This window comes from Anolis carolinensis, chromosome 4, assembly GCF_035594765.1.
Source record: "Anolis carolinensis isolate JA03-04 chromosome 4, rAnoCar3.1.pri, whole genome shotgun sequence".
NCBI lineage: Eukaryota > Metazoa > Chordata > Lepidosauria > Squamata > Dactyloidae > Anolis > Anolis carolinensis.
This window is the reverse complement of record NC_085844.1, coordinates 137,097,960-137,120,968: the sequence shown is the minus strand read 5'-3', so window position 1 is coordinate 137,120,968 and position 23,009 is coordinate 137,097,960.

The window sequence follows — 23,009 nt, the reverse complement described above, 5'->3', positions numbered from 1 at the left end:
GCCCCCGCCGAAAGCCGGGACACAAAACAAGGGCTGGGCTATGGCACAGGCTGGTTAGTAGCCAGCTGCAACAAATCACTATGACCAAGAGGTCATGAGTTTGAAGCCAGTCCGTGGCGGAGTGAGCACCCGATCATTAAAATAAAAATTAGCTCTGCTTATTGTTGTCCTAAGCAACCCAAAAGATAGTTGCATCTATCAAGTAGGAAATTTAGGTACCACTTAAATGTGGGGAGGCTAATTTAACTAATTTACAACACCATAAAAATTGTCCAGCAATATTTGGAATGAGGAAGTCAGCATTACAGTGGATGATGAAGCAGCTGCTCCCCCTGTGGCCGGAATTGAGCATACCCTCAGAAAGCTGGAAACTAGAGAAGGTTAAATTGCCTCTGTGTCTGTCTCTGTCTCTATGTTCATATGGCATTGAATGCTTGCCTTGTATGTGTACATTGTGATCTGCCCTGAGTCCCTTTCGGGGTGAAAAGGGCAGAATATAAATTCTGTAAATAAATAAATAAATAAATAAATGGCTCATGGTTTACCTGGATTGCACAACTCTACTATCTACCTAGTCTGTGCTGCCTCCTTATATTGCTATGAATGAGTGAGGCACTCATGAAACTTTTCCCCCCCTTAAATATCCTTTCTGTTGTGGCACCTGACTCCTTCCTTGGTCTGTTGCTTTCTTTTGAGTGCTGTTTGATCTCTTCTGTCAAGAGCCAGCATTTTAAAAATCTATTTTGAGCTCTTTAGACAGCACCCTCTCTAGCTTTCTTTTTTCCCCTGAAAAATATTTGCTTTGACAAAATCAGCCTATAGCAAATAAAACCTGTGTGGCACTGAGTGCATTTCTTAACAACTTGAATAGGCTTTCATATATATAAAGGGGGGGGGGGAGGAGAGATCAATATTTCTTTATATATACTAGTAACCACGTGCCATGAGAACATGACGCAGGCATAACAAGGAGAATATGAAAAAAGAAGAAGCTAGGTTCTTCCAAAATCAAGCAAGTTCATTCGAATCTTTTAAAAATAAAATATCAACCCCCCTGTTTCCCTGCAGCATTCAGAAACTCCCTTCTCTGTTGCAAAGTGAGAGAGCTCAGTGGGACCGGAACATGAGGAAAAAGCACCATCGCAAGGCTATCCCTGGCAGCTGATGCAGCATGAAATCAAATACTCCCTTCCCAATGAGTCATGAGGCACACCAACCTTCCCCTGGCTGTTACTTGGCAGCAGCAACAGCAGCAACTCCCTCTCTGCACCAATAGCTGTGTGCGTGCTGGAGCAGGGTGCCCCTGGCAATGCCCTACTTTCAAGGTGGCATTCAGCATTTGATGAACTACCAAGGCACAGAAGGATGCTGCAGTGTCCAGGCAGTAAGAAGCAAAACAGGAAAAGGAGAGGAACCGTTTATCAGGAAGCACAAGGACACAAGAGGCTAAGCCGCGTAGGAGTGTTGTCTCCGGTCAAAGTGACCTTTTGGTTGTCTCATGAGAAGGTGAAAACTACTTCTGTGATCTGCCTTCCCAGGGCAATGAGGCTGTTTGCAAATGTTTCACGTTGCTGTGAGAGTTGGGCCATCATTGTTCAAAACTGCTTGCCACTTCCTGCCCTCTCCCCCACAAAGAAAGCCAGAGGAATGGATTAGAGACTTTTATTCTTAACTAGGAAGGCAGAATTGTGTTTCAAAGTTCAATGCTGGATGCTTGAACAGAACCAAAGTCCTCACTTTGCTCATCTATTTAAAGATAGCATAAAAGTGCTCCAAAGCACATTCTCTCTCCCTTTCCATTTGCTAACGTCACAGTTCCCCTTTTATTCCTATCCTATCAGCCCTCATCTTCCGTTGCTATTCTTTTCCAGAGTGTTTATCACACTAAGCAGTTGTTTTGGTTGTATTGTTTGAAAAACGGCTTCTCCTATACTTGTAAAGGCAGCATAATGCCAATGCATTTGTGCATCAGTGATGTTAGTTCCTGCGATGGCTTTCTTGCTCTTGACACATGACAATATCGTTTATACAATCTCTACCTCCTATTCCATGAATGGTGATTATTAAAAGGGAAATAGTAACTGTGCAATGACACAACTGCACAATTATATAATGACTTTGGTTTGGGACCAACCCTATACTCCCTGCCCAAATCAAGCAAAAGAACATGGACCATAACTACAGTAGAGTCTCACTTATCCAACATAAACGGGCCGGCAGAATGTTGGATAAGTGAATATGTTGGATAATAAGGAGGGATTAAGGAAAAGCCTATTAAACATCAAATTAGGTTATGATTTTACAAATTAAGCACCAAAGCATCATGTTATATAACAAATTTGACAGAAAAAATAGTTTAATACGCAGTAATGCTATGTAGTAATTACTGTATTTATGAATTTAGCACCAAAATATCATGATGTACTGAAAACATTGACTACAAAAATGCATTGGATAATCCAGAATGTTGGATAAGCGAGTGTTGGATAAGTGAGACTCTACTGTATTTCCATATTTTTCCTGTTTTTTTTCTTGAACCTTCACTTTTCTGGTTCTACTTTTGTTTAATATTGTTTACTCTTTATTTATTCATTAAACTTTTTCGGAATGCTGTGGCTTCTCTGGGCATTAATCTTTAATAGGATTACATTGGAATTGTACTACTGAGTTACTCCCCTTATTTAAAAAAAATTAAAAATGGTAAAAACATGCAGGAAAACAAAGAACCCATTGAATAGCATTGATATTAGGACCTCCGGGGTAAACCCAGCTGAAACACTGGAATTCGTGTGGAGTTTCCCTGCTGCATATCTCCAGGAAATCCCCAAGGAAATCCCCAAGGGAGGAACAATGTAATAACACTCGTACTGCATCTACTGTGCTCCCAAAATTGCAATGAAGTGGAATGAGCCATTCACATCCAAAATGATTACTAAATTATAGTTGGATAGGGTGTCATTAATGGATCATTTGCAGTGGGGAAAGAAGCAATTTGTAAATAACCAGTGCTGGTACAGCACAGTTACCTACTTACTTAGGTGATCCCTCGTAGACCGAAGATGATGGTCCTCCAAGAGCAGTATCTTGGCGGTGGGTCTTTGGTAGCTATTGAGCTCTTTTTTTGATCCACATTTTCTTCCACAGAAAGTACATTGGATTCCAGATGGAAGGTGGTCCCGGTCAGGGTTGGCTTGACACTTCTTTCTCTTGACACATTTCTCCCTTAAGTCCTCCATTTGTGCCTCTTCGAATTCTGCAATTCTGGTCACAGCTGACCTCCAGTTAGAGCACTCAAGGGCCAGGGCTTCCCAGTTCTGTCTATGCCACAGTTTTTAAGGTTGGCTTTAAGACGGTCTTTAAATCTCTTTTCCTGTCCACCAACATTCCATTTTCCGTTCTTTAGTTGTAAGTACAGTAACTACTTTGTGAGATGGTGATCGGGCATTCAGGCAACGTGGCCAGTCCAGCGGAGTTGATGGCATAGAAGCATCGTTTACATGCTGGTGGTCTTTGCTTCTTCCTACGCGCTGACATTTGTTCGCCTGTCTTCCCAAGAGATTTGCAGGATTTTTCAGAAGCAACGCTGATGGAAGTATAGCACTGGGAGAGCCATGAGACTAGGAACCTCTTCAAACATGCCACTGAAATTGCCACGGATTGTGGTGAATTTGGCTGTACACATCCAGGGGCGTGAGATCATGTTGTCTCACGCCCCATACCGTCCTGGCTTTCCCACTATCTTATCACATGGGGGGAAGTGTCAGCCAGTGCTTGACCCATTGAGGCCAATGCAACCACAGGAAGCCTCCTGTGTTGCCACCAGTGTCTTTTTTTGGCAGCAACTCTAGTTCTGTTTTGCCATGGAGCCACGCCAGAAGTACTTCTCTAGTGTGTGATGGGAGCCGGCGGGCTCCGTGGCAAAGCTGCCGTGGAACCAGAGTTGCTGCTGAAATTTGCCTCGCATAAAGAGGTCCCAAGGCGCCATTTACACTGCCATGTAATACAGTTTGAACTGCATTATATGGGTCAGTGTAGACTCATATAATGCAGATTGAACTGCATTGAACTGGATTATATGAGTCTACACTGGCATGTAATTCAGTTCAATGCAGATAATTTCCATTCTGAATCTGCATTATATGGCAGTGTAGATTCAACCTGTGTGATAACCCCAAGGAAAGTATCAAACTAGTGCTAATGGGTCCCTTTAACTGCATCTCATCTTTAACCCGCCATTTTAACAGGTGTATACATGATTCATAGATATTTAATAGGGAGAAAGAGACTAAAGAGGCATGGGTAACATGATGCCCTCCAAATACTTTGGGTTACAATTCCCATAAATGCCCATCTAGCATAATCAAAGGACAGGTTTCAGGGAGATTATTTTGAAAGAACATGATTTACTTCATCTGGGGAGAGGGAAAATATTATTCTCTTAACCTATTTGCTTTCTTTGCCTTTCAGTGTATCCCGAAACCTACTGATTGGTTTTGGGTGGGCAGTGTTTACTTGATACCCATGAGGTGGACGACCCAGGATAACTGGAAGGGGCAAAGACAGTGGTTGGTAGTCTTCATGTCAGTGGGGCAATTCTGGGTTTTACTCTGGTTTTTAAAGGAGCTATTTGTGTCCATTAACCACAAAGTAAGCTCAATAACCCGATCAGGTCCTTTAAAACCTCTCTGGCTACCACTGGACAGAGCTATTTTGAATGTTCCTAGCCACTGTTTCCCCACAGATTGAGTTAAGCCAAGCAGCATGAGATCTGGGGCTCTCTACTTGCTTGTGACTAGTGCAGGCACATGGTTAGATTGTTGGTAGAGCATTGTGATAACAATCGACTGTATGTGCAGAAAAAGCCAGTCATTGTGAGAGCTTCAGTTTAATCTCTCTCATGTTTGGCAGAAGCAGCAACTCTGAGAATCAATAGCCAACCCCTATTGATAGTGAAGATAGAGGAGTTTGGGATGAGCGTCTCCCATCCAAGGCAAAATTGCTGTGTTGCTACTGTGGTTAGCCCACCCTTATCTCCAAGGTTAGGTTTTCCTTGGTGCACAGGAATAAATTTGTGCTTGGAAGGACATTGAAAAATCTCATCCTGCTAATTTCCCCCACATCCTAAAAGAAATATGGTTTTTCATTTTGTGCATATAAAGTACAAATCCCGTTTTAGGATATGGGGGTGGGGCCTTATTTAGATAGATATTTAAGACCTCATCAAATGTACGTTCCACCGGTTTCTACACACTTCTTGTTATGATTGAGCCTCATGGCTCTGTTACTGACAGACGTGGGCGTAAGACTCCTCGAGAGTCAGATACTCTCGAGGAGCGAGAAAGAAAAAGACTGCGAGACATTTTTGCAGCACCATCTGACGAAGAGTCTTTTGAGGGGTTTACGGAAAGAATGGAGGAGGGGCTGGTTAGCTCGGAGGAGGATGAGATGGATTGGACTCGGGTAAGGGAGGAATTGGGTGCCACTGGCCATGATGGGATAGAAGATGAATGGGGACCTTCAGGATTAGACCCATGGCTTAGCTGGAGGGATGGGACGGGATCCACAGCTGGAGATGCTGTGGGGCGTAGTCAGAGGTGTTCCAGCTCTGATGAGGAAAGTGATGAGGAAACGCCCGGGTTAAGGAGGACAGCTGACAGTGATGAGGATTTGTAACTGGCATAAAATGGGGCTTGGGAGCAATTGCAAATTGCGTTGGGCAAGGTAATCTGGACGAACGCTTGGGATCTGTGTGGGACGCTTTCCTGAAGACTGGTGTGTTTTCGTGTGCTGATACGTAAGTTGTTTTGGAATTCAGGGTCAGACGGCGGGAGGAATTGTGTGGGCATTTGTTTGTGCAAACCTGTGCTTACTCTTATTAGCTTGACCTTCCGTCGTCTTCTTGACGGACGCCATCTCCTGCTTTGAAAACTCGGACTGAACTGACCACGGCTTGTCTTCCCCCTTCTTGGACTTGGAATCTACAAACGTCTGCTTCTGGCTTTGAACTACGGAAAGGAACTGGGTCTACTCTTCTGCTACAATCCTTGGCTGATCTGTTCGTGTTGGAAATCCTGTCTGCTGTGTGTGTGGGAGCGACGCAAGTTACTCTAAGCACAGTGTTGGCAGCAGAGAGGAATCTGCTGCCAATTAGTTGCATTCTTTTGTATCTTTTGTTCCTCGGCTTTTGTTTTGTTTATCCCCAGGCTGAAGCAAGCAGTTTATTTTTACCCGGATTAAACTCCGGTTTAATCCGGTTTATCTTTTGAACGTTTTTCCTTGTCCCTTTTTGCTCCTAAAGGCTAATACTGCCTGGCCCTTGTATTTTACGGGCATTTTTGAGTTCTGTAATCCAATAAACTCTGTTATCTTGAACCTTGTGGCGTTCTGTCCTTGACACTTCTACAATATTTCCTATCCTATTCTCACCCTATTAAAACAGGAAAGGCAATGTTGGGAGATCCTGTAGGTCAGGCATGGGCAAACTTTTTTGCTTTGGGGCCGCATTGCGGGCCTGGCCAAGAGGGCCGGGCTGAGAGGGAGGGCGGACATTTGCACGCTGGATGGGGCAGGCCCGGGTGGGGTAGGTGTCAAGACACAGAGGCCTTAAAGAGCCAAACACACCATTTAGTCCAACTAAAGGTTTATTGCAAAATAATAGAATGCTCAGAGACACTTAACTTCAGTGTCTTTGGCCAAAACTCAAAGAATTTGCCCAAACTGGGCTCCAAAAAGCAAACGGAAAATAACCTAGATTAAACAGAAAGAAAACCCGGATTAAAACACAGTCAAAGCAAACAGCAAGCAAACAGCGCTGTAACAAAAGAGTTCCAACAAGCAGCGCTGCACCCAAAGAGAGTTTAATGCAGGGGTCCCCAAACTAAGGCCCGGGGGCCGGATGCGGCCCTCTGAGGTCATTTACCTGCCCCCGCCCTCAGTTTTATAATATAATATATTGTATATACATATAATATTGATAATAATATTATAATGTAATACAATATAACACTAATAATAATACCATATAATAATATTAATTATATATTCTATATTACTAATAATAGTACAGTATAGTGGTATAGTTCAATATAGTAATATTTAATGCTAATATTGTGCTATGCTAATAATATAATATATTGTATGTACATATAATTTGTAAGCCACTCTGAGTCCCCTTTGGGGACTTTACTACTACAAATGTAGTAAATAAATAAATATTAAATAAATAAATTTTAGACTTAGGCTCGCCCAAAGTCTGAAAGGCACACAACGACAACAACAACAACAACAACAATCCTAATTAACTTGACTATCTCATTGGCCAGAAGCAGGACCACACTTCCCATTGAAATCCTGATAAATGTATGTTGGTTAAAATTGTTTTTATTTTTAAATATTGTATTGTTCTTTCATTGTTGTTGTTGCTGTTGTTTTTGCACTACAAATAAGAGGTGCAGTGTGTATCGGAATTTGTTTGTATTTTTTTTTTCAAATGATAATCCGCCCCCTCAACAGTCTGAAGGATTGTGGACCGGCCCTCGGCTTAAAAAGTTTGAGGATCCCTGGTTTAATGCAAAGAGGAGTTGTCCAAGCCAGCCGAAGTCCCAGAGTCGCCGTAGAGGAAGTCCAAACAAACGTCGTATCCAAGGTGGCCAAACAGAGCCGTAGTCAAATCAGTCCAAGAGTCCAGGAAGGGAGAAAGCCACACTCACAATAAGCCAGTCCAAGTTGAAGAACCACAGGAACCACGAACACCAGGCTGTAGAACCTGAACCCAAAACCTAACAGGAAAACAGGCAGCGACAAATCCACACGATTCTGACACTTTGCCTTCTGCAAAGATTTCCCATTTCAGAGCCTACGTTTAACTTACACATCATTATCCAATGATGAGCTGGCCTCCACCCTATCATAATCTCTTACAGCTGTCCTTGTCTTCACACATGAACCCCTGTTTCCATCTCTCCAGTTCCTCCATCTCCTGTCAAGACTTAGGTTTCCCCATGACTCGGATGTATCTCCCGTTTGCCAATCCTCATGTCCCGAAAACCCCACAAACGTGTCACTAGAAGTTGGCTCTGCACATATATCCCTTATCTCTTGTACCTTAGTCCACTCCATTGTGTTCTCCCCATCCTCATCACTCCCAGACCCATCATTCCCAGGGAAACCCATAAACGACTCATCATCTGTGGGAGCAGTAAGTATATCCCGGATCTTCTTCCTCTCCCGTTCTTCATCTGATTCCTGCTCTCAAGTAACCCTCTTAGTGCCTCTATTCCCATCCACCACATCTCCTTCCTCGCTCATCAACTCCCTGCCACTTGAAAACCCTTCGAATGTGTCTTCATCAGTAGGTGCCATAAGTATATCCCGGATCCTTTTCCTTTGCTGTTCTTCATCTGACACCTGCTCGCGATTAGCCCTTTCCCCCCTACTGGTACTCATACTACTGCTTGCAACATTACTTACTGGCTCAACTACAACAGTAGGGCCTGGGAAATGGTGGGGCCAGGAGGGGGTAGGGCAGGGCGTAGGTCATCCCCAGGTTGTCCTACCAGCATAATAAATGCAATTTGTTTCATGAAGATCAAGTAGACAGAACATATTGTAAAGAAGAAGAAAAATCTTTCTGGCCTTGTATCACACATTTAGTGTAAGTATTAATACACAAATAGTGTTCAATTCAGCAAGTATTGCAGAATGTCATGTCACAGTCCATTTCAAAAAGCGCTGCCCTGATCCGCATGCTGTCCTCTTGGCATTATGCCAGGAGGAGGGTTAGACAGACGGCTGAGAGTTCTCTGGGGGGGGGGGGGGACTCTCATCCACCATGTGCCTTCCTTGAATTGTCCTCTCGGCATAAGGAGGGGGTCGCTCACACTGTCCTTATGCTGGGAGAAGGGTGAAACATGCGGTGGCTGAGAGTGCTCCAGAGGTCTCTCAGCTGCTACGTGCCTTCCTTGAGTTGTCCTCCTCACATAAGAATGGAGCCGCTCACACTGTCCTTATGTCAGGAGGAAGATGAGACACACGGTGGCTGAGAGCCCTCCAGAGGGCTCTCAGCTGCTGCGAGTCTTCCTCCTCAATATTTTTGGCATAGGGATACAGCAAGACGCCATGTCCTTATGCCAAGAGGAGAGGGAATATTAGAAAGGCCTAAGGTAAGCACCCCAGGGCCTTAGTTTGCCCATGCCTGCTGTAGGTAGTTTTCAGCCTCTGGAACTCTGGACATCATCTACATTGCCATGTAACGCAGTTTGAAATTGCATTATATGAGTCTACACTGACCACATAGCGCTGTTTCAAATCATATTACATGGCAGTGTAAATTAGGAATTATACTAAAAAAAATCTAAATCAGACTGGGCTTCTGGTTTACTTTCCTTTCTCATCCCTCTTCTTTTTACCTTTTAAAGTAGGGATTTCTGAAAACAACTGCCACTGAACAATCAACATTTTGGGGATTAAAAATTACCCCAGGGAGACTGAAAGGCAGCAACAAAGTGCTGCAACAAAGGCGGCTCTTTGCCCACCCCCTCCATTAAAGTGTTGTTCTAAATTTCTCCCTCAGACAACTGAATGCTTCTGAAAGGCAGGAGCTATTTGGGAACTTTAAGGAGTAGAACAATGCTTGATTGAAAGAAGACTTTAGCTTCCTTTACTGCCTTTTCTACAGAGGCTCTGCAGATTTCTTTTCTCTATAGTGTTACCTGCTGGATTTTGCTTTGGCTGCTAGAAGCACTTTCACATCAAATGCCTGTCCTTACATTTTAAAAGGTGGAGCCAGGTTCTGGAAAGAAAACCCTTACAAAACTTACTAATCTAATAGGCCTAAATCTTGTTGTTCCTCACAATTAGAGTCCACACATTGAAGCAATTCAATTTACCTGTGTGTTGACTCAGCCTACAACAACTGATTCAATGTGTTTACTCCAGTTGAGATCGACCAAGAGGAATCCAGCTATATTTTTGGATTACTTTGAAGGCAAGGATGGCCGAGGGGTTTGTTGCTACAGAGATTGATGCAAACTGCATAAATTATACAGTGTAGATGTGGCCAGAATAACCACAAATTTAAGTTAACATGAAGGCACACAACAACAAATATAATTCATATATTTTATTAACTGTGATATTGACTTTTAAAAAAGTGGTTGTTTATTAATTTTGGTGCATAGAAACACATTCATATTAACATAAACAACATTCAAAAAGAAAAAGGAGGAAAGAAGAATTATACATATATAACATATATAGTAGCAAAATTTAAAACTCAACTACAATGTACGAAACGAAACTAAAACTACAACATATAGCTAGAGCTACACTGCCATATAATCCATATGATCAAAGCAAATAATCCTCATTATTTATTTATTTATATCCTGCCCTTCTCACCTTGAAGGGGACTCAGAGCGGCCTTACAAATAGGCAGCAATTTGATGCCATAAACATACATATAATAAAATATATAATTAGATTAAAACCAAAGGTATTAAAACAACTCAATTAAAAACAATAAAATCATGCCATCCAAAATCATAATCCAAGGCCGTTCCATTTGTCATTTCACTATTCCTTGTTCTCTTCTTGCACTTGGACTTGCTCTTTCAATGCTTGGTCCCATCGCCATGTTTTTATTTGCTTCCTGAAGGACAGGAGAGATGGGGCTCCTCTAATTTTGTTAGAGAGGGAATTCCACAACCAAGAGGCCACCACTGATAAGGCCCTGTCTCTCGGCTCCTCCAGCCGCACCTGTGAAGGAAGCAGGACCATGAGTAGGGCCTCCCCTGACGAACTTAATCCCTGAGGTGGATCATAGAGTGAGATATGTTCAGACAGGTAAGCTGGGCCGGAAATGTTTAGTGCTTTATAGGCTAAAGCCTGCACCTTGAATTGTGCTTGGTAGCAGACTGGCAAGCAGTGGAGCTAGCACAACAAGGGAGTTGTGTGCTTCCTGTATACTGCCCCAGTGAGGAATCTTACTGCTGCCCGTTGGACCACTTGAAGGCAACCCCACATAGAGCTCATTGCAGTAGTCTATTTGAGATGTAACAAGAGCATGGACCACCATGACCAAGTCTGGCTTCTCAAGGTACGGGCACAACTGGCACACAAGTTTTAATTGTGCAAAAGCTCGTGTGGCCACCGCTGAGACCTGAGGTTCTGGGCTCAGTGATGAGTCCAGGAGAACTTCCAAGCTGCGAACCTGCATTTTCAGAAGGAGTGTCACCCCATCCAACACAGGTTGTAACCCTATACCCTGTTCGGCCTTGTTACTGAAGGACCTCTGTCTTGTCTGGATTCAGTTTCAATTTGTTTGCCTTCATCCAGACCATGCCTCCACTGCCATATAATCCAGTTCAGTCGCTTTGTCTCCCATGAGGGAGAAAAGCGGTATATAAATAATAATAATAATAATAATAATAATAATAATAATAATAATAATAGACACAAAGACATAGTATGACACAGCAAACAAAATATATATGCTCGATTTTGTATCACAAAATCACAAGTTGAACACGTCCCAAGTGTTTAGGACTGTGTGATGTATTTTCAGATGATGCACACAGATCCCAGTAAGGTGGCCTTTTGCAGTTGACAGATTATTATTATTATTATTATTATTATTATTATTATTATTATTATCATCTATATGCTGGATGTTGATGTTGACGATGATGATGATTATTCAAAGAAGATAATCTGGATTTTATATGGCAGTGTTGAAGGGCCTTAAGAAGGAGGAGGAAAAATGAAGATAGTAAAAACAACATTATTCTACCATTATGGATTTAAACAATGTCCATGCTGGTAGATTTACTAGAAGTTATACTAACTACAAAATATTACATCACTGAATTTTTTTATTGCCAAAAAAAAAATCCACAAAGGGTTTCCAATCTTTCATGAAGACTAGAACTGCTTTAGCTTTTTTTAAAAAATAGAATGGATATGCTATGGATGTTTTTTTTAAAACAAACTTCCATGATTTATACTTTTCATCAGAAAAAATGGATAAATCAACTTTGGGAACCAAGTACTAAATATTCCCAACTTTTTGCACCTTTTTTGTGGATCATCTGGATATTGCTCATATTGCTCTCTACCAGGCCACATCCTGAGAACCTCAGAGGTAACAGGAAAGCAAGAATAAAGCAAGCCAGGTAATAAAACCCTATGGAAGGGTGCCTGAGTAGCCGACAAAACAGCCAAACTTGGACATCCCTGTGTTTACTCAGTGCTGTGCTCTCCGGGGCCTGTGGAAAGAATTCTCTTCGGGTTTTTTGGTTCTCCGAGGAGATTTATGAGCAAAAATTAAAGGTTCATGCTTGTGAGGAACTGTTTGTAAGGAGCGGAGAATCCACTTTCTTCCATGGCTGCCTGCCACTGTGAAACCATAATTCCCCAAGCAGGGTGAGACGGACGCCTAGCTACCATGACCTCCTCAGTAGGTTTCCATGGATACCGTGCACTATAAATAAAAAAAAGGAATTTCAAGCCACTTTTTTTCCCTCCCCGTCCCGCTTAGTGACAACAAGGAAACCTCTTTGAATTTAGTTTCCTATTTCACCTTTCAGGGGCTGTTTTGAAGACAAATAATTACCTCTTCAGCCAGGAAATTACCACTAGTCATACCTATTTACTTCTCTACGATGCTCTAATTAGCATGTTGAGGGTGGCTGCCTTTCTGAGCTGGGAGGTTAAGCTCTCTGTTTTGGAAGGAGGCAGGGGTGGCATTGAGGAAGGGGGAGGGAGGCGACAAGGGGGCTGCAGACCAAAAAACTGAAGGTGTGGCATGAATCCGGGGCCAGGAAGCCTGGGGAGAGGGAAGGAGGGGGACCGTTACATCTGCATCCTTTTGCAATGAATCAGATTCACACTGCAGATTTTGTCTGGCGTCCTGGGTCTCGGGAGGATTGGAAATAATTTGGTTGCAGCAGTGGGAGGTGTGCGTGTGAGCAGAGAGGGGACTCGCTTTCCAACAGCCTGCTGGGGCGAGAACATGCCTGACACTTCATTCTTTTCCAGTTAATGCAGCGAGACCAGGAAGAAACTTAACCCTCTAATTGCTAAATTGGGAAACTCTGGTTTCGCCCCAAATCCGTAAAGAACAGATTTCCCCTTGAGCCACTCAGGCCTGAACCGAAACACGCCAAGCCGACTCTACTTAAGCTGGAGCATGGGTGGAGAGGTCATTTAAAATGTTCCTCACACTGGGATGAGGGCAACATTGTATGTGTGAGAGAGACTAGTCTGTCATTTCCCCCCTACAATTAGGAAAGTGGGGACAACTACATCTATTACTCCTTTCCACCGAAAGCCAAAGATGCCATCCTGCTCCTAACCTGGTGCCTGTCATCAGATGAGGGCTAATAAGTTGAAGGTAAATCCAGACAAAACAGAGATACCATAGGTAAAGGTAAATGTTTTCCCTGATGTTAAGTCCAGTCATGTCTGACTTTGGGGGTTGGTGCTCGTGCTCATCTCCATTTCTAAGCCGAAGAGCCTGCGTTGTCCATAGACACTTCCAAGGTCATGTGGCCGGCATGACTGCACGGAGCGCTGTTACCTTCCCACCGGAGCGGTAACTATTGATCTACTCACATTGGCATGTTTTCAAACTGCTAGGTTGGCAGAAGCTGGAGCTAACAGCAGGCGCTCACTCCGCTCCCGGGATTTGAACCTGTGACCTTTCGGTCTGCAATTTCAGCAGCTCAGTGCTTTAACACACTTCGCCACCGGGGCTCCATAAAGGTAAAGGTTTCCCCTGATGTTAAGTCCAGTCATGTCTGACTCTGGGGGTTGGTGCTCATCTCCATTTCTAAGCCGAAGAGCCTGCGTTGTCCGTAGACACCTCCAAGGTCATGTGGCCGGTATGACTGCATGGAGCGCATATTTCCCTGAAAATAAGACACTGTCTTATATTTATTTTTCCTCATTAAGTCATACTATGGCTTATTTTTAGGGGATGTCTTATTTTTATTAAGTATGGTACAACAATCTACATTTATTCAAATATAGTTAAGTAGCCTTCTTCTGGAACATCTTCATAACTCTCCAAACCCAGAATTCCATGCTGAATTTCTTGCGACTCCATTTCCTTTAGAACCATGTTAACCAGTGAGAACTGGGTCCAATCTGCATAGTGGATCTGGGATGATCTCTGGGCTCAGTAGCAGACTGCTTGTTGAAGCCTTTCCCTTATTCCCTGGTGTTTTGTGGGGTGAGAAAGACCCACAGACTGTTGCTGGTCAGTGCTGGGGAGCAGCATCTTTACTGGTGTTTGTGGGGGGTGAGAGAGACCCACAGACTGTTGCTAGTTGGTACTGGGGGAGAGAGACCCATAGCGCTGAGTAAAACGGCAGCCCCAACTTTACTTCTTCCCCCTGAGGACACACAATACCTAAAACAGAGCCTCCTGCTCCTCACTTCACTGAGGAGAATTTTACTTCCACTTTCTATGTCTCTGTCTATGAACAGAATGACTGGGACCTGACAGGGGGAGCCAACCTTGTTGATGGGGCTGCCTGCACCTCTTCGGTCACCTCCTAGATAGCAGGGAAATGAGAAGGGCTGCCCATCTTCTTTACGGCTCTGCACCAGTATGCTGCATAGCCACGCCTACCACTATGTCTTATTTTCAGAGTATGGCTTATATTGCGCACCTGCGCAGAGTGGCCAAGGCTTGAGGCATGGTCTGAGCTGCTGGAGAAGTTGCCCCAGGGCGGCTGGGGAGAAGTTGGCGGCGCCGAGCCGCTGTCTGCCGGCTGGCCAACTTCTCCCTGGCAGCCCTGGGGCAACTTCTCCAGCAGCTCAGACCGCGCCTCAAGCCTGGGCCACTCTGCGCAGGTGCAGCAGCGGCCGCCTGGTTGGCTGGCCGTGTTGCCTGCTTAACCCCTCGCCTGCCGGACCGGGCCCAGGAGACAGCCTGGGCGGAAGTGCCTCAACGGTTGCGGAAGGTGCCATCCTCTAGAGGGTGCCGTTGAGGCACCTCTGCCCAAGTGTGGCCTTCCTGCGGCTGCAGCCTGGCCATGGCCTCTGTGGAGGCAGGCCAGGCCATGGCCGCGGAGGCAGGAGGTGCCTCAACGGCGCCCCCTAGAAGATGGCACCTTAAGCAACTGCCTAATTTGTCTTGCAGTTTAACTGCCCCTGTCCTTTTACATACCTCGTTGGCTTGTTGGATACCCATCGTCGCTCATAGGAAGTTGCATACCATCTTGGCGTTAATACTTTTAGTGTAATTTTTTAAAGTTTTGAAATCTTGTATTGTTGTAAAGGTTTGTGATGTACCATGTCCGTTTAAATTGTTATTCTATAGTTTTTATTGAGCCTGTTTTTAACTCTTTGGTTGATTTGTCATTTGTTGTTTTGGCATTTAATATTTTCCATTGTGTTTATTTTGTTGAAAATCACCCTAAGTCCCTTTGGGAAGATAGGGTGGTCTACAAATAAAGTATTATTATTATTATAAATTAAATCAAGTTTTTTTCATCCATTGTGGCTACTACCTCAATAATTCACACAGCTGATCCATTTTCTCTAAAATGTCACCAAATCCCCTCTCTCAGGGCACTTCCAGATAGCCCTAAAACCCGCACCAAAGTGGGTTACTTTAGCCTGCTTCGGTTTGGGGTCCAGGCCCCACCCCAAACTTGGGCTTTCCCGGGGGGGGGGGGTGGCTACATGCCATCCCGAGTCAAACTGGCTGCCCTTCCAGGCCCCTTCTATACAGCTGTATAAAATCCACATTGAACTGGATTATATGGCAGTGTGGACTCAAATAACTCAGTTCAAAGCAGATATTGTGGATTATCTGCCTTGATATTCTGGTTTATATGGCTGTGTGAAAGGGTCCCCAGGCACTTTGTTTCCTGCTTTCTCTACTTTGTATCAACCTTGAATGAAATAGGCTTTCAAGGATGTAATCCCTTCCTTTGCCAATATCCATTCCCAGGTTGGTGCCCTCTGTGCATACTGGACTCCCAGTCTCCTCCCTGCAGAAAACTGCACTATAGCGAAGGAAGAAATTCTCTGCTCTTGTACATATTTTTGAGCACTCACCAGAATCACAATCTTTCAGACACATAGGGGAATTGGGCAAAATGTTCAGTTAAGGCCCCTTCACTGGGATCAGTGTTGTGTGATGGGTAGATGGTTGGAGTAAGACCTAGTTTTCACTCAGCAATGATGCCTACTGGATGATAAATGTCAGTTACCCTCTGTGGTGGGAATGGGTTGCTACTATTAGCAAGCACTGTGAATGTAATAATCTGTCATGTAACCGGCTATAACCAGTACAGACACATAACTACTTTTGATTCATGTTTTATTTGTAATTTTTGCCATTAACTTTACAGAACTGAAGTTAGTGGGACTCTGAAATAATGAACGGGAAGAAATTCCCTCAAAGTGCCCCAAGTGCCAGGAGCCGTCCCAATTGATCCTCTGTCATGCCATATTTTCAGATGCCTTTCAAATGTCCTAGTTTTTCTCTGTTCCTCTCTCTTTTCCCCTTACGTCAATTGCTGCAAACAGAGTTCAAAGTATAAAATACTTTGCACTCAATGAACTGGGATGGAGGAGAAAGAAGTAGAGCTTCAGGCAAAGGTAAACTGTAGCAGCCTTTTCTAGCTTTTGAGTTTTTTCTTGCATATTTTTTTTCCATTTTTGACTATGGTTTGATTATTGTTGTTTACAATGCTTAGCTCTACATGTCGGGGCGGGCTGTGGCGCAGCTGGCGACTAACCAGCTGCTATAAATCACTACTGACCGAGAGGTCATGAGTTCGAAGCCCGGGTCGGGTTAAGCCTCCGACCATTAATAGCCCCGGCTTGCTGTTGACCTATGCAGCCCCGAAAGACAGTCGCACCTGTCAATTAGGGAAATTTAGGGACGCTTTATGCGGGGAGGCTAATTTACAACACCATAAAACTGCCAGCAAAACACGAGGAAAGGAATGCGGAAGTACAGCCACTACTGGACAGTGAAGCAACAGCTCCCCCTGTGTCCAGAATCGTGAAGCTGGAAAATGTTAAAAATGCCTCTGAGTCTGTCTAATGTATGTGGTTTGTCTGTTGGCATTGAATGTTTGCCATATATGTGTTCATTGTAATCCGCCCTGAGTCCCCTTCGGGGTGAGAAGGGCGGAATATAAATATTGTAAATAAATAAATAAATAAATGTCCTGGTTTTCATTTGTGAAATGTTGGAAAATATGCAGCCATAACAGTATTGATGTAACCCCCCCCCCCCCCCGGGGGAGGGCAATATTGTATTTCACTGATTCTAAGGAGTACTTATTCCCATTTTAGGAGGAACAGGGTGCACCTTACAATTGATGGCATCTTAGGTTAGTAGGTTTTTGGCTTTGAAAAAAATGCTTACCTCAAACGATAGAGGAGGCAGTGGGGCCCTATCCCCAAATGGCACTGCCAGCCCCCAACATTTTGTTGTCAGCCTCAGCCAGAAGGCTGTTTACTAGTCTGGCTGAGCTAAGCCCCGCCCCCTGCTTCTCTGCCTTCCCAATGGGCCCATATAACTAGAGAAAAAGATGCATGAATGCAAGATGTTTTCTGTGTTGAAACAAGAGTAAAGTATTATACATGTAGGGGAAATTCTAAAAAATGTATTTTTCTTTAAAAAAAATGAAGCTTCAAAAAAGAGTGTGTACCTTACATTCACTGGCATCTTGGATTTGGTTAGAACCCTTTATCTGTAAGAATGAGGGGCTGTTCTGTGTATTTGGGAAAAGAGATCCACCCAGTCAACTCAATATCCCCAACTAGTGGTCTTCCTGCCTGTAGTGGTGAATATAACAGTAGCCTGTTTCAAATAAAGAATCCAGATGAACTGACAATGGATTTTTTCTTTAATGCTAGTAAAGATTGTGGATTATTATTATTATTTACCATATCTGATAGTGGTAGGCTCCTTTAGAGGTCACACAGAGTGCTGTTCTCCAGAGCCTTGCTGCTTCCTGGCTTTGTTCCACCCCTACCTCCACTTCAAGATTGCAAACTTGATTTTCTTGAGTACTTCTCAAGCAAGGCAGGATGGGATGTTTGAGTTTTTCCCCCATCTAAAATAACCATTCCCAACCCTGTGCCTTCCAGGTAAGGTATCAGGTTGAAGGGTAGACTAGAAAACAAAATTTGACATGAGACTTGTCTAGATGTTATAACTAAAATGTTAAATATAATTTTGTCTGTTCAGGTGGTTAAAACACCTCCAATTTAGGTATAGCTCAAACGTTTTAAATTATCAGTAGGCTATTTGGCCAACAAAGTGTGAAAGAACACAGGTACAGAATTATAAATAAACCAAACAGTAAAACAGAACTTATTTAATTAAAAAAAAGTTTAGATAGCACTGGAAGGAGAAAAAGTAAACATGAAAAAAATGAATGCTATAAACAAAATATGAATAAGCATACTTACATCTTCCATATGTAATCAATTATGGCTATTTGTTTTTTCTGGTTGCAGAAAAAAAAGAACCCAATAATTACACTGATTCCTTCCTAATAATGGAACAATGCTTTTTCAAATCACAAAGATGTCAATCATCAGCTCATGTTGGTTCAAGCAGACGTGTATACTCCAAATCAAAGATAAAATCCTTTCTGGCACAAAAAGAAATTATGAGGAGCTGTCCTATCTCACCCCTTTCCAGAAAAATCAAATTTCTGGCCAGATAAAATAGGATTAACCAAACTAGGTGATGGCTAATAACTGGTCCAAGAGTGATGGGCTTGTACTATAGAATAAATTCAATTCCATTTGATAGGATTAAAGCACTGTAGCTTGAATCCTATTGTTAATCACAACTAGATTTGGAATGAGATTTACCTACTTGTAGACTCAAAATTCAACAATTGATTCAATGGGTATACTTATGCCAGGAATGGAAAGAAAATTTAACCAAGGTAGATTAGGAAGGGTATTCCCATCCACAGTGCAAATCTGTGTTTTCACCCAGGAGTAGCCTGCTATATTATGTTCTTTGAATGCATTTCAGAGAAGCCATCGCCAGAAGCAGAATGTCAGCCTACCTAGGACATTACTTTGTTCCACTATGACAATTCCTTTGTTATGAACAAGGGTGAAATTCTCTCCTGCTGAGAAAGCCCAGTCAAAGACCAGGCACAGTGTCAATCCTACTAAAAACCAGATGGCTGAGAAGAGAATATCTCTCCAGGTGAAGTAAGGAATATACGAGAGAAGGTGCACAATCACATGCACACATGCGTGTGCACACCCAGGCATGCAATAGTTAGAATTTGTTTAAAAAAGAAGATAAAATGATATAGCATTCCAGAGAAACTGAAACCCCTTCCACACAGCTGAATAAAATCTCACATTATCTGCTTTGAACTGGGTTATATGGCAGTGTGGACTCAGATAACCCAGTTCAAAGCAGAAATTGTGGATTTTTCTGCCTTGATATTCTAGGATATAGGGCAGTATGGAAGGGCCTTAAGTTCTGTGATGATAAATTAAAATTGGGATGCCAGGAGGGGGTGGGGTAACATCAGGGGATAACATTTTAGGATATCAAAAGAGGGGTTGCAGGAAAGAGTTTTAAAATGTCAGCTACAGAGGAAACCACTGTTAACCCTACTTTATGCAAGAATCATCAATAAAACTGAATAGTGTTTCTGATTCAGTTATAAATTGCATCTTTACACAAATGGGAATCCATAGAATGGAAGAGAATTGTGTGGTATTTTTTATTATAATAATTTTGTGGTGTTTTTATTGACTTGATTTCTTTTTATATTTCCTACATACCCACACATTTCAGTTTCAGATCTCTCTTAAAGTACTCCTGGTGAACCACACATAAATATATAGACCGAAGAAAAATGTCAGATTTATATATTAATTAACTAATTTTTAATCCTGCTTTTCTACTGAAAATTTTGTAGTTGGTATTAGAGATGTGTGCAGTACCCGTTACTCCCATTTCATTCGTTCTTTAGTTCCTTTTGTTTTGGGCAGGAGCATGAAACAGGAATCCCCCCCACCCTCAAACTAATATTAGCTTGAAATTAAAGAAAATGGGAGTGGGTACCATTTCCTTGCCTGCTTTTTGTGAGCACAGTTTAATCTTTTTTATTAATCCCTAGCAAAGAAAAAGTAAACCCTCATTTACTCTCCTCTTTCAATAGGTCATCAGTCTTCCTTATCTGAAAGTGGAAAGCCTCCTTAAAATGCCTTCGAGAGTGTGTGGCGACCAAGGCCGTCTCCTCCTTCCTTCTCCTCGGCTCCTGGAGCTGCCGACTTGGGTCATTGCTGTTGCTGCTGCTTGGCTGGGTGCCTTCCTCTCCTTCCCCACCATCTCTCATGCAAGGAAGGTGCCTCCACACACCCCCCCCCCATCCTCCTTTGCGCCTCTTACTCTAGAGCAGTGGTTTTCAACCTATGGTTCCCTAAATGTTTTGGCTTTCCACTCCTAGAAATCCTAACAGCTGGTAAACCGGCTGGGATTTCTGGGAATTGTAGACCAAAACACTTAAGAACCCACAGGTTGAGAATCATTGCTCTAGAGTAAAAGGTGTGAAGGAGGAAGAGGAGTGGGGCTGGAGGCACCTTCCTTGCATGAAAGACGGAGGAGGAGAAGGAGAGGAAGACACCCAGCCAGGCAGCAGCAGCAACAGCAAGCAACAACCCAAGGCGGCAGCTCCAAGACAAACCATGCCATTGCCAAAAATGATGGGAAGGGGAGTGGAATCCCTCATTGCCACCAGTTAAAGAAGAAGTGAAATAATGGGACTGAGCACTGGGCACTGCTGCTCCTGGAGAAGTTAGAAGGCGCGGGCAGTGGTGGGGAAAGAGGGAATGTTGAAGAAAAAAATCTCTAAAAATCAGGTGATGATCCAAACATCATAAAACTTGGTGGGCTAAAAGTGGTAGATTTACCCTCCACATGTGGTGATTTTCACCTCTCTAACCCTAAAACTGAGGGGAAGGGGAGCCTGGGGAAGCCTGCCCATAGTGGGCAATGGATTAAAAAATCATTTTTCGGATGCAGAATAAAATGCCCATTCAGAAAGGCGCCCATTTTCGGAAGGCGTGCAAAAATGAAAACAGGAGGCTTATGAAAGAAAGAAATAGAAATATGGTTGTTGTATGTCTTTTGGGCTGTGTGGCCATGTTTCAGAAGTATTCTCTCCTGACGTTTCGCCCACATCTATGGCAGGCATCCTCAGAGGTTGTGAGGTATGGATAAACTTAGGCATCCTCACAACCTCTGAGGATGCCTGCCATAGATGTGGGCGAAACGTCAGGAGAGAATACTTCTGGAACATGGCCACACAGCCCAAAAGACATACAACAACCCTGTGATCCCGGCCATGAAAGCCTTTGACAACACATTGAAACAGAAATAGATTGCAATTCTATACAAATGCACAAGACAAGTTGGTATGTGTTTTCAAATCAACTCCACTTTGTGGCAACTCTATTGCAATTTTCTTGGCAATATTTATTCAGAGGAGATTTGTCATTGCCTTTCTCTGAGAGTCAGAGAGAAAGTGAGTACAGGAAAGGAGAAGGAGTAGCATTGTATGTCAAGGATGTGTACACCTGTAAGGAGATTCCACTAATTAGAGCATGGTAACTCAGCTGAGAGCACTTGGATAAAAATTAAGGAGTGGAGAAACAACAATGACCTCATTATGGATATCTACTATAGCCTCCTCCCTCCAGCCAGACTGAAAACTTTAATGATGCCTTCTTAGAACAAAAAGGAAAAATATAATATGAAACTTCAACTAAGAGTAGTTGAGGTACTAATGGTTAAAAACATAAGGTCCAATAAATTCCTCACTAGCCTGGCAGCCAAATGTATTGAACACAAGATAAAGAAATCAACAAGGGAATCAGCTGTTTGGATTTAATCCTAAGCAACAGAAATAAACAGGTCAATGAGGAGAAAATAGTGGGATCTTTGGGTGGGAGTGACCAGGCCTCCTTAAGTTTTGTTATACAGAGACAAGGAGAAGTCAACAATAATTGGACACACACTCTGGACTTCAAAAAAGCTGATTCTAGTAAGAATAGGAAAATTCTGGGTTAGATCCTATGGTTAGAAATACTCAAAAGGAAGAGAGTTTACTATGCATCAGGACTTCTTAAATGTGATATGCTTTTAGAAAAGCTGGTAAAATGTGGGCTATTGTCATTGACAGAATGAAACTGGAGAGGGCTCACCAAGATTCCTCTTCCTCCTGGAAGAGGTGCCACAGGGTTCTGTTCTAGCCTCAGTGTTGTTCAATATGTTAATAAATGATTTGGATGATGGAATAGAAAGTATGCTCATAAAATCTGCAGACGGCACCATATTAAGAGGCGTAGTTACATCCCAGAGGACAGAAACAGAAATCAAAATTATCATGAGTTTGGAAAGCTAAACTAAAAGGAATGAAATTATCAACAGGGCTAACATGTAGACTGGAAAAATAGAGTATAAATACAGGAGTATAATGTTCAAATCAAGGGAAATAGTAGTTTTGGTTAGACCTCACCGGAACTATTATCTCCAGTTGTAGACAATACAGTTGAGGAAGGATATTGACAACAAAAATGACCTTCTTGAATAGATCCAAGTGTGGTCAGTGTAGATGGCCATGGAAACTTAGGGCAAGTAACATTATCTCAGCCTAAACAAGACCATGCCTACTAAAAGGACTGTTAGTGGGTGTTTGGTGCCATTTTACTTTGGTTTCTTTATTTTCAACATTAAACATTTATTTTCAACATTAAATATTTTGACGTTATTGCTGGTTGGTCCCAGTCATGGCAAGGAATTTAATAAACTGTCATTGGATTATTTCTAAGGTTTGTGTCTGTTTATTGATCCACCAAGGAGAGAGATGCAAGGGACATCAGACTTATCAGATGGGCAGGAAGGAAGTGAGGAAAACCAGGAGAAAGCTTTGGGAAGTGGAAAACCATCTTACTTCATTCTCTCCTGACAGGGTTTGTCTTTGGGGATGGCC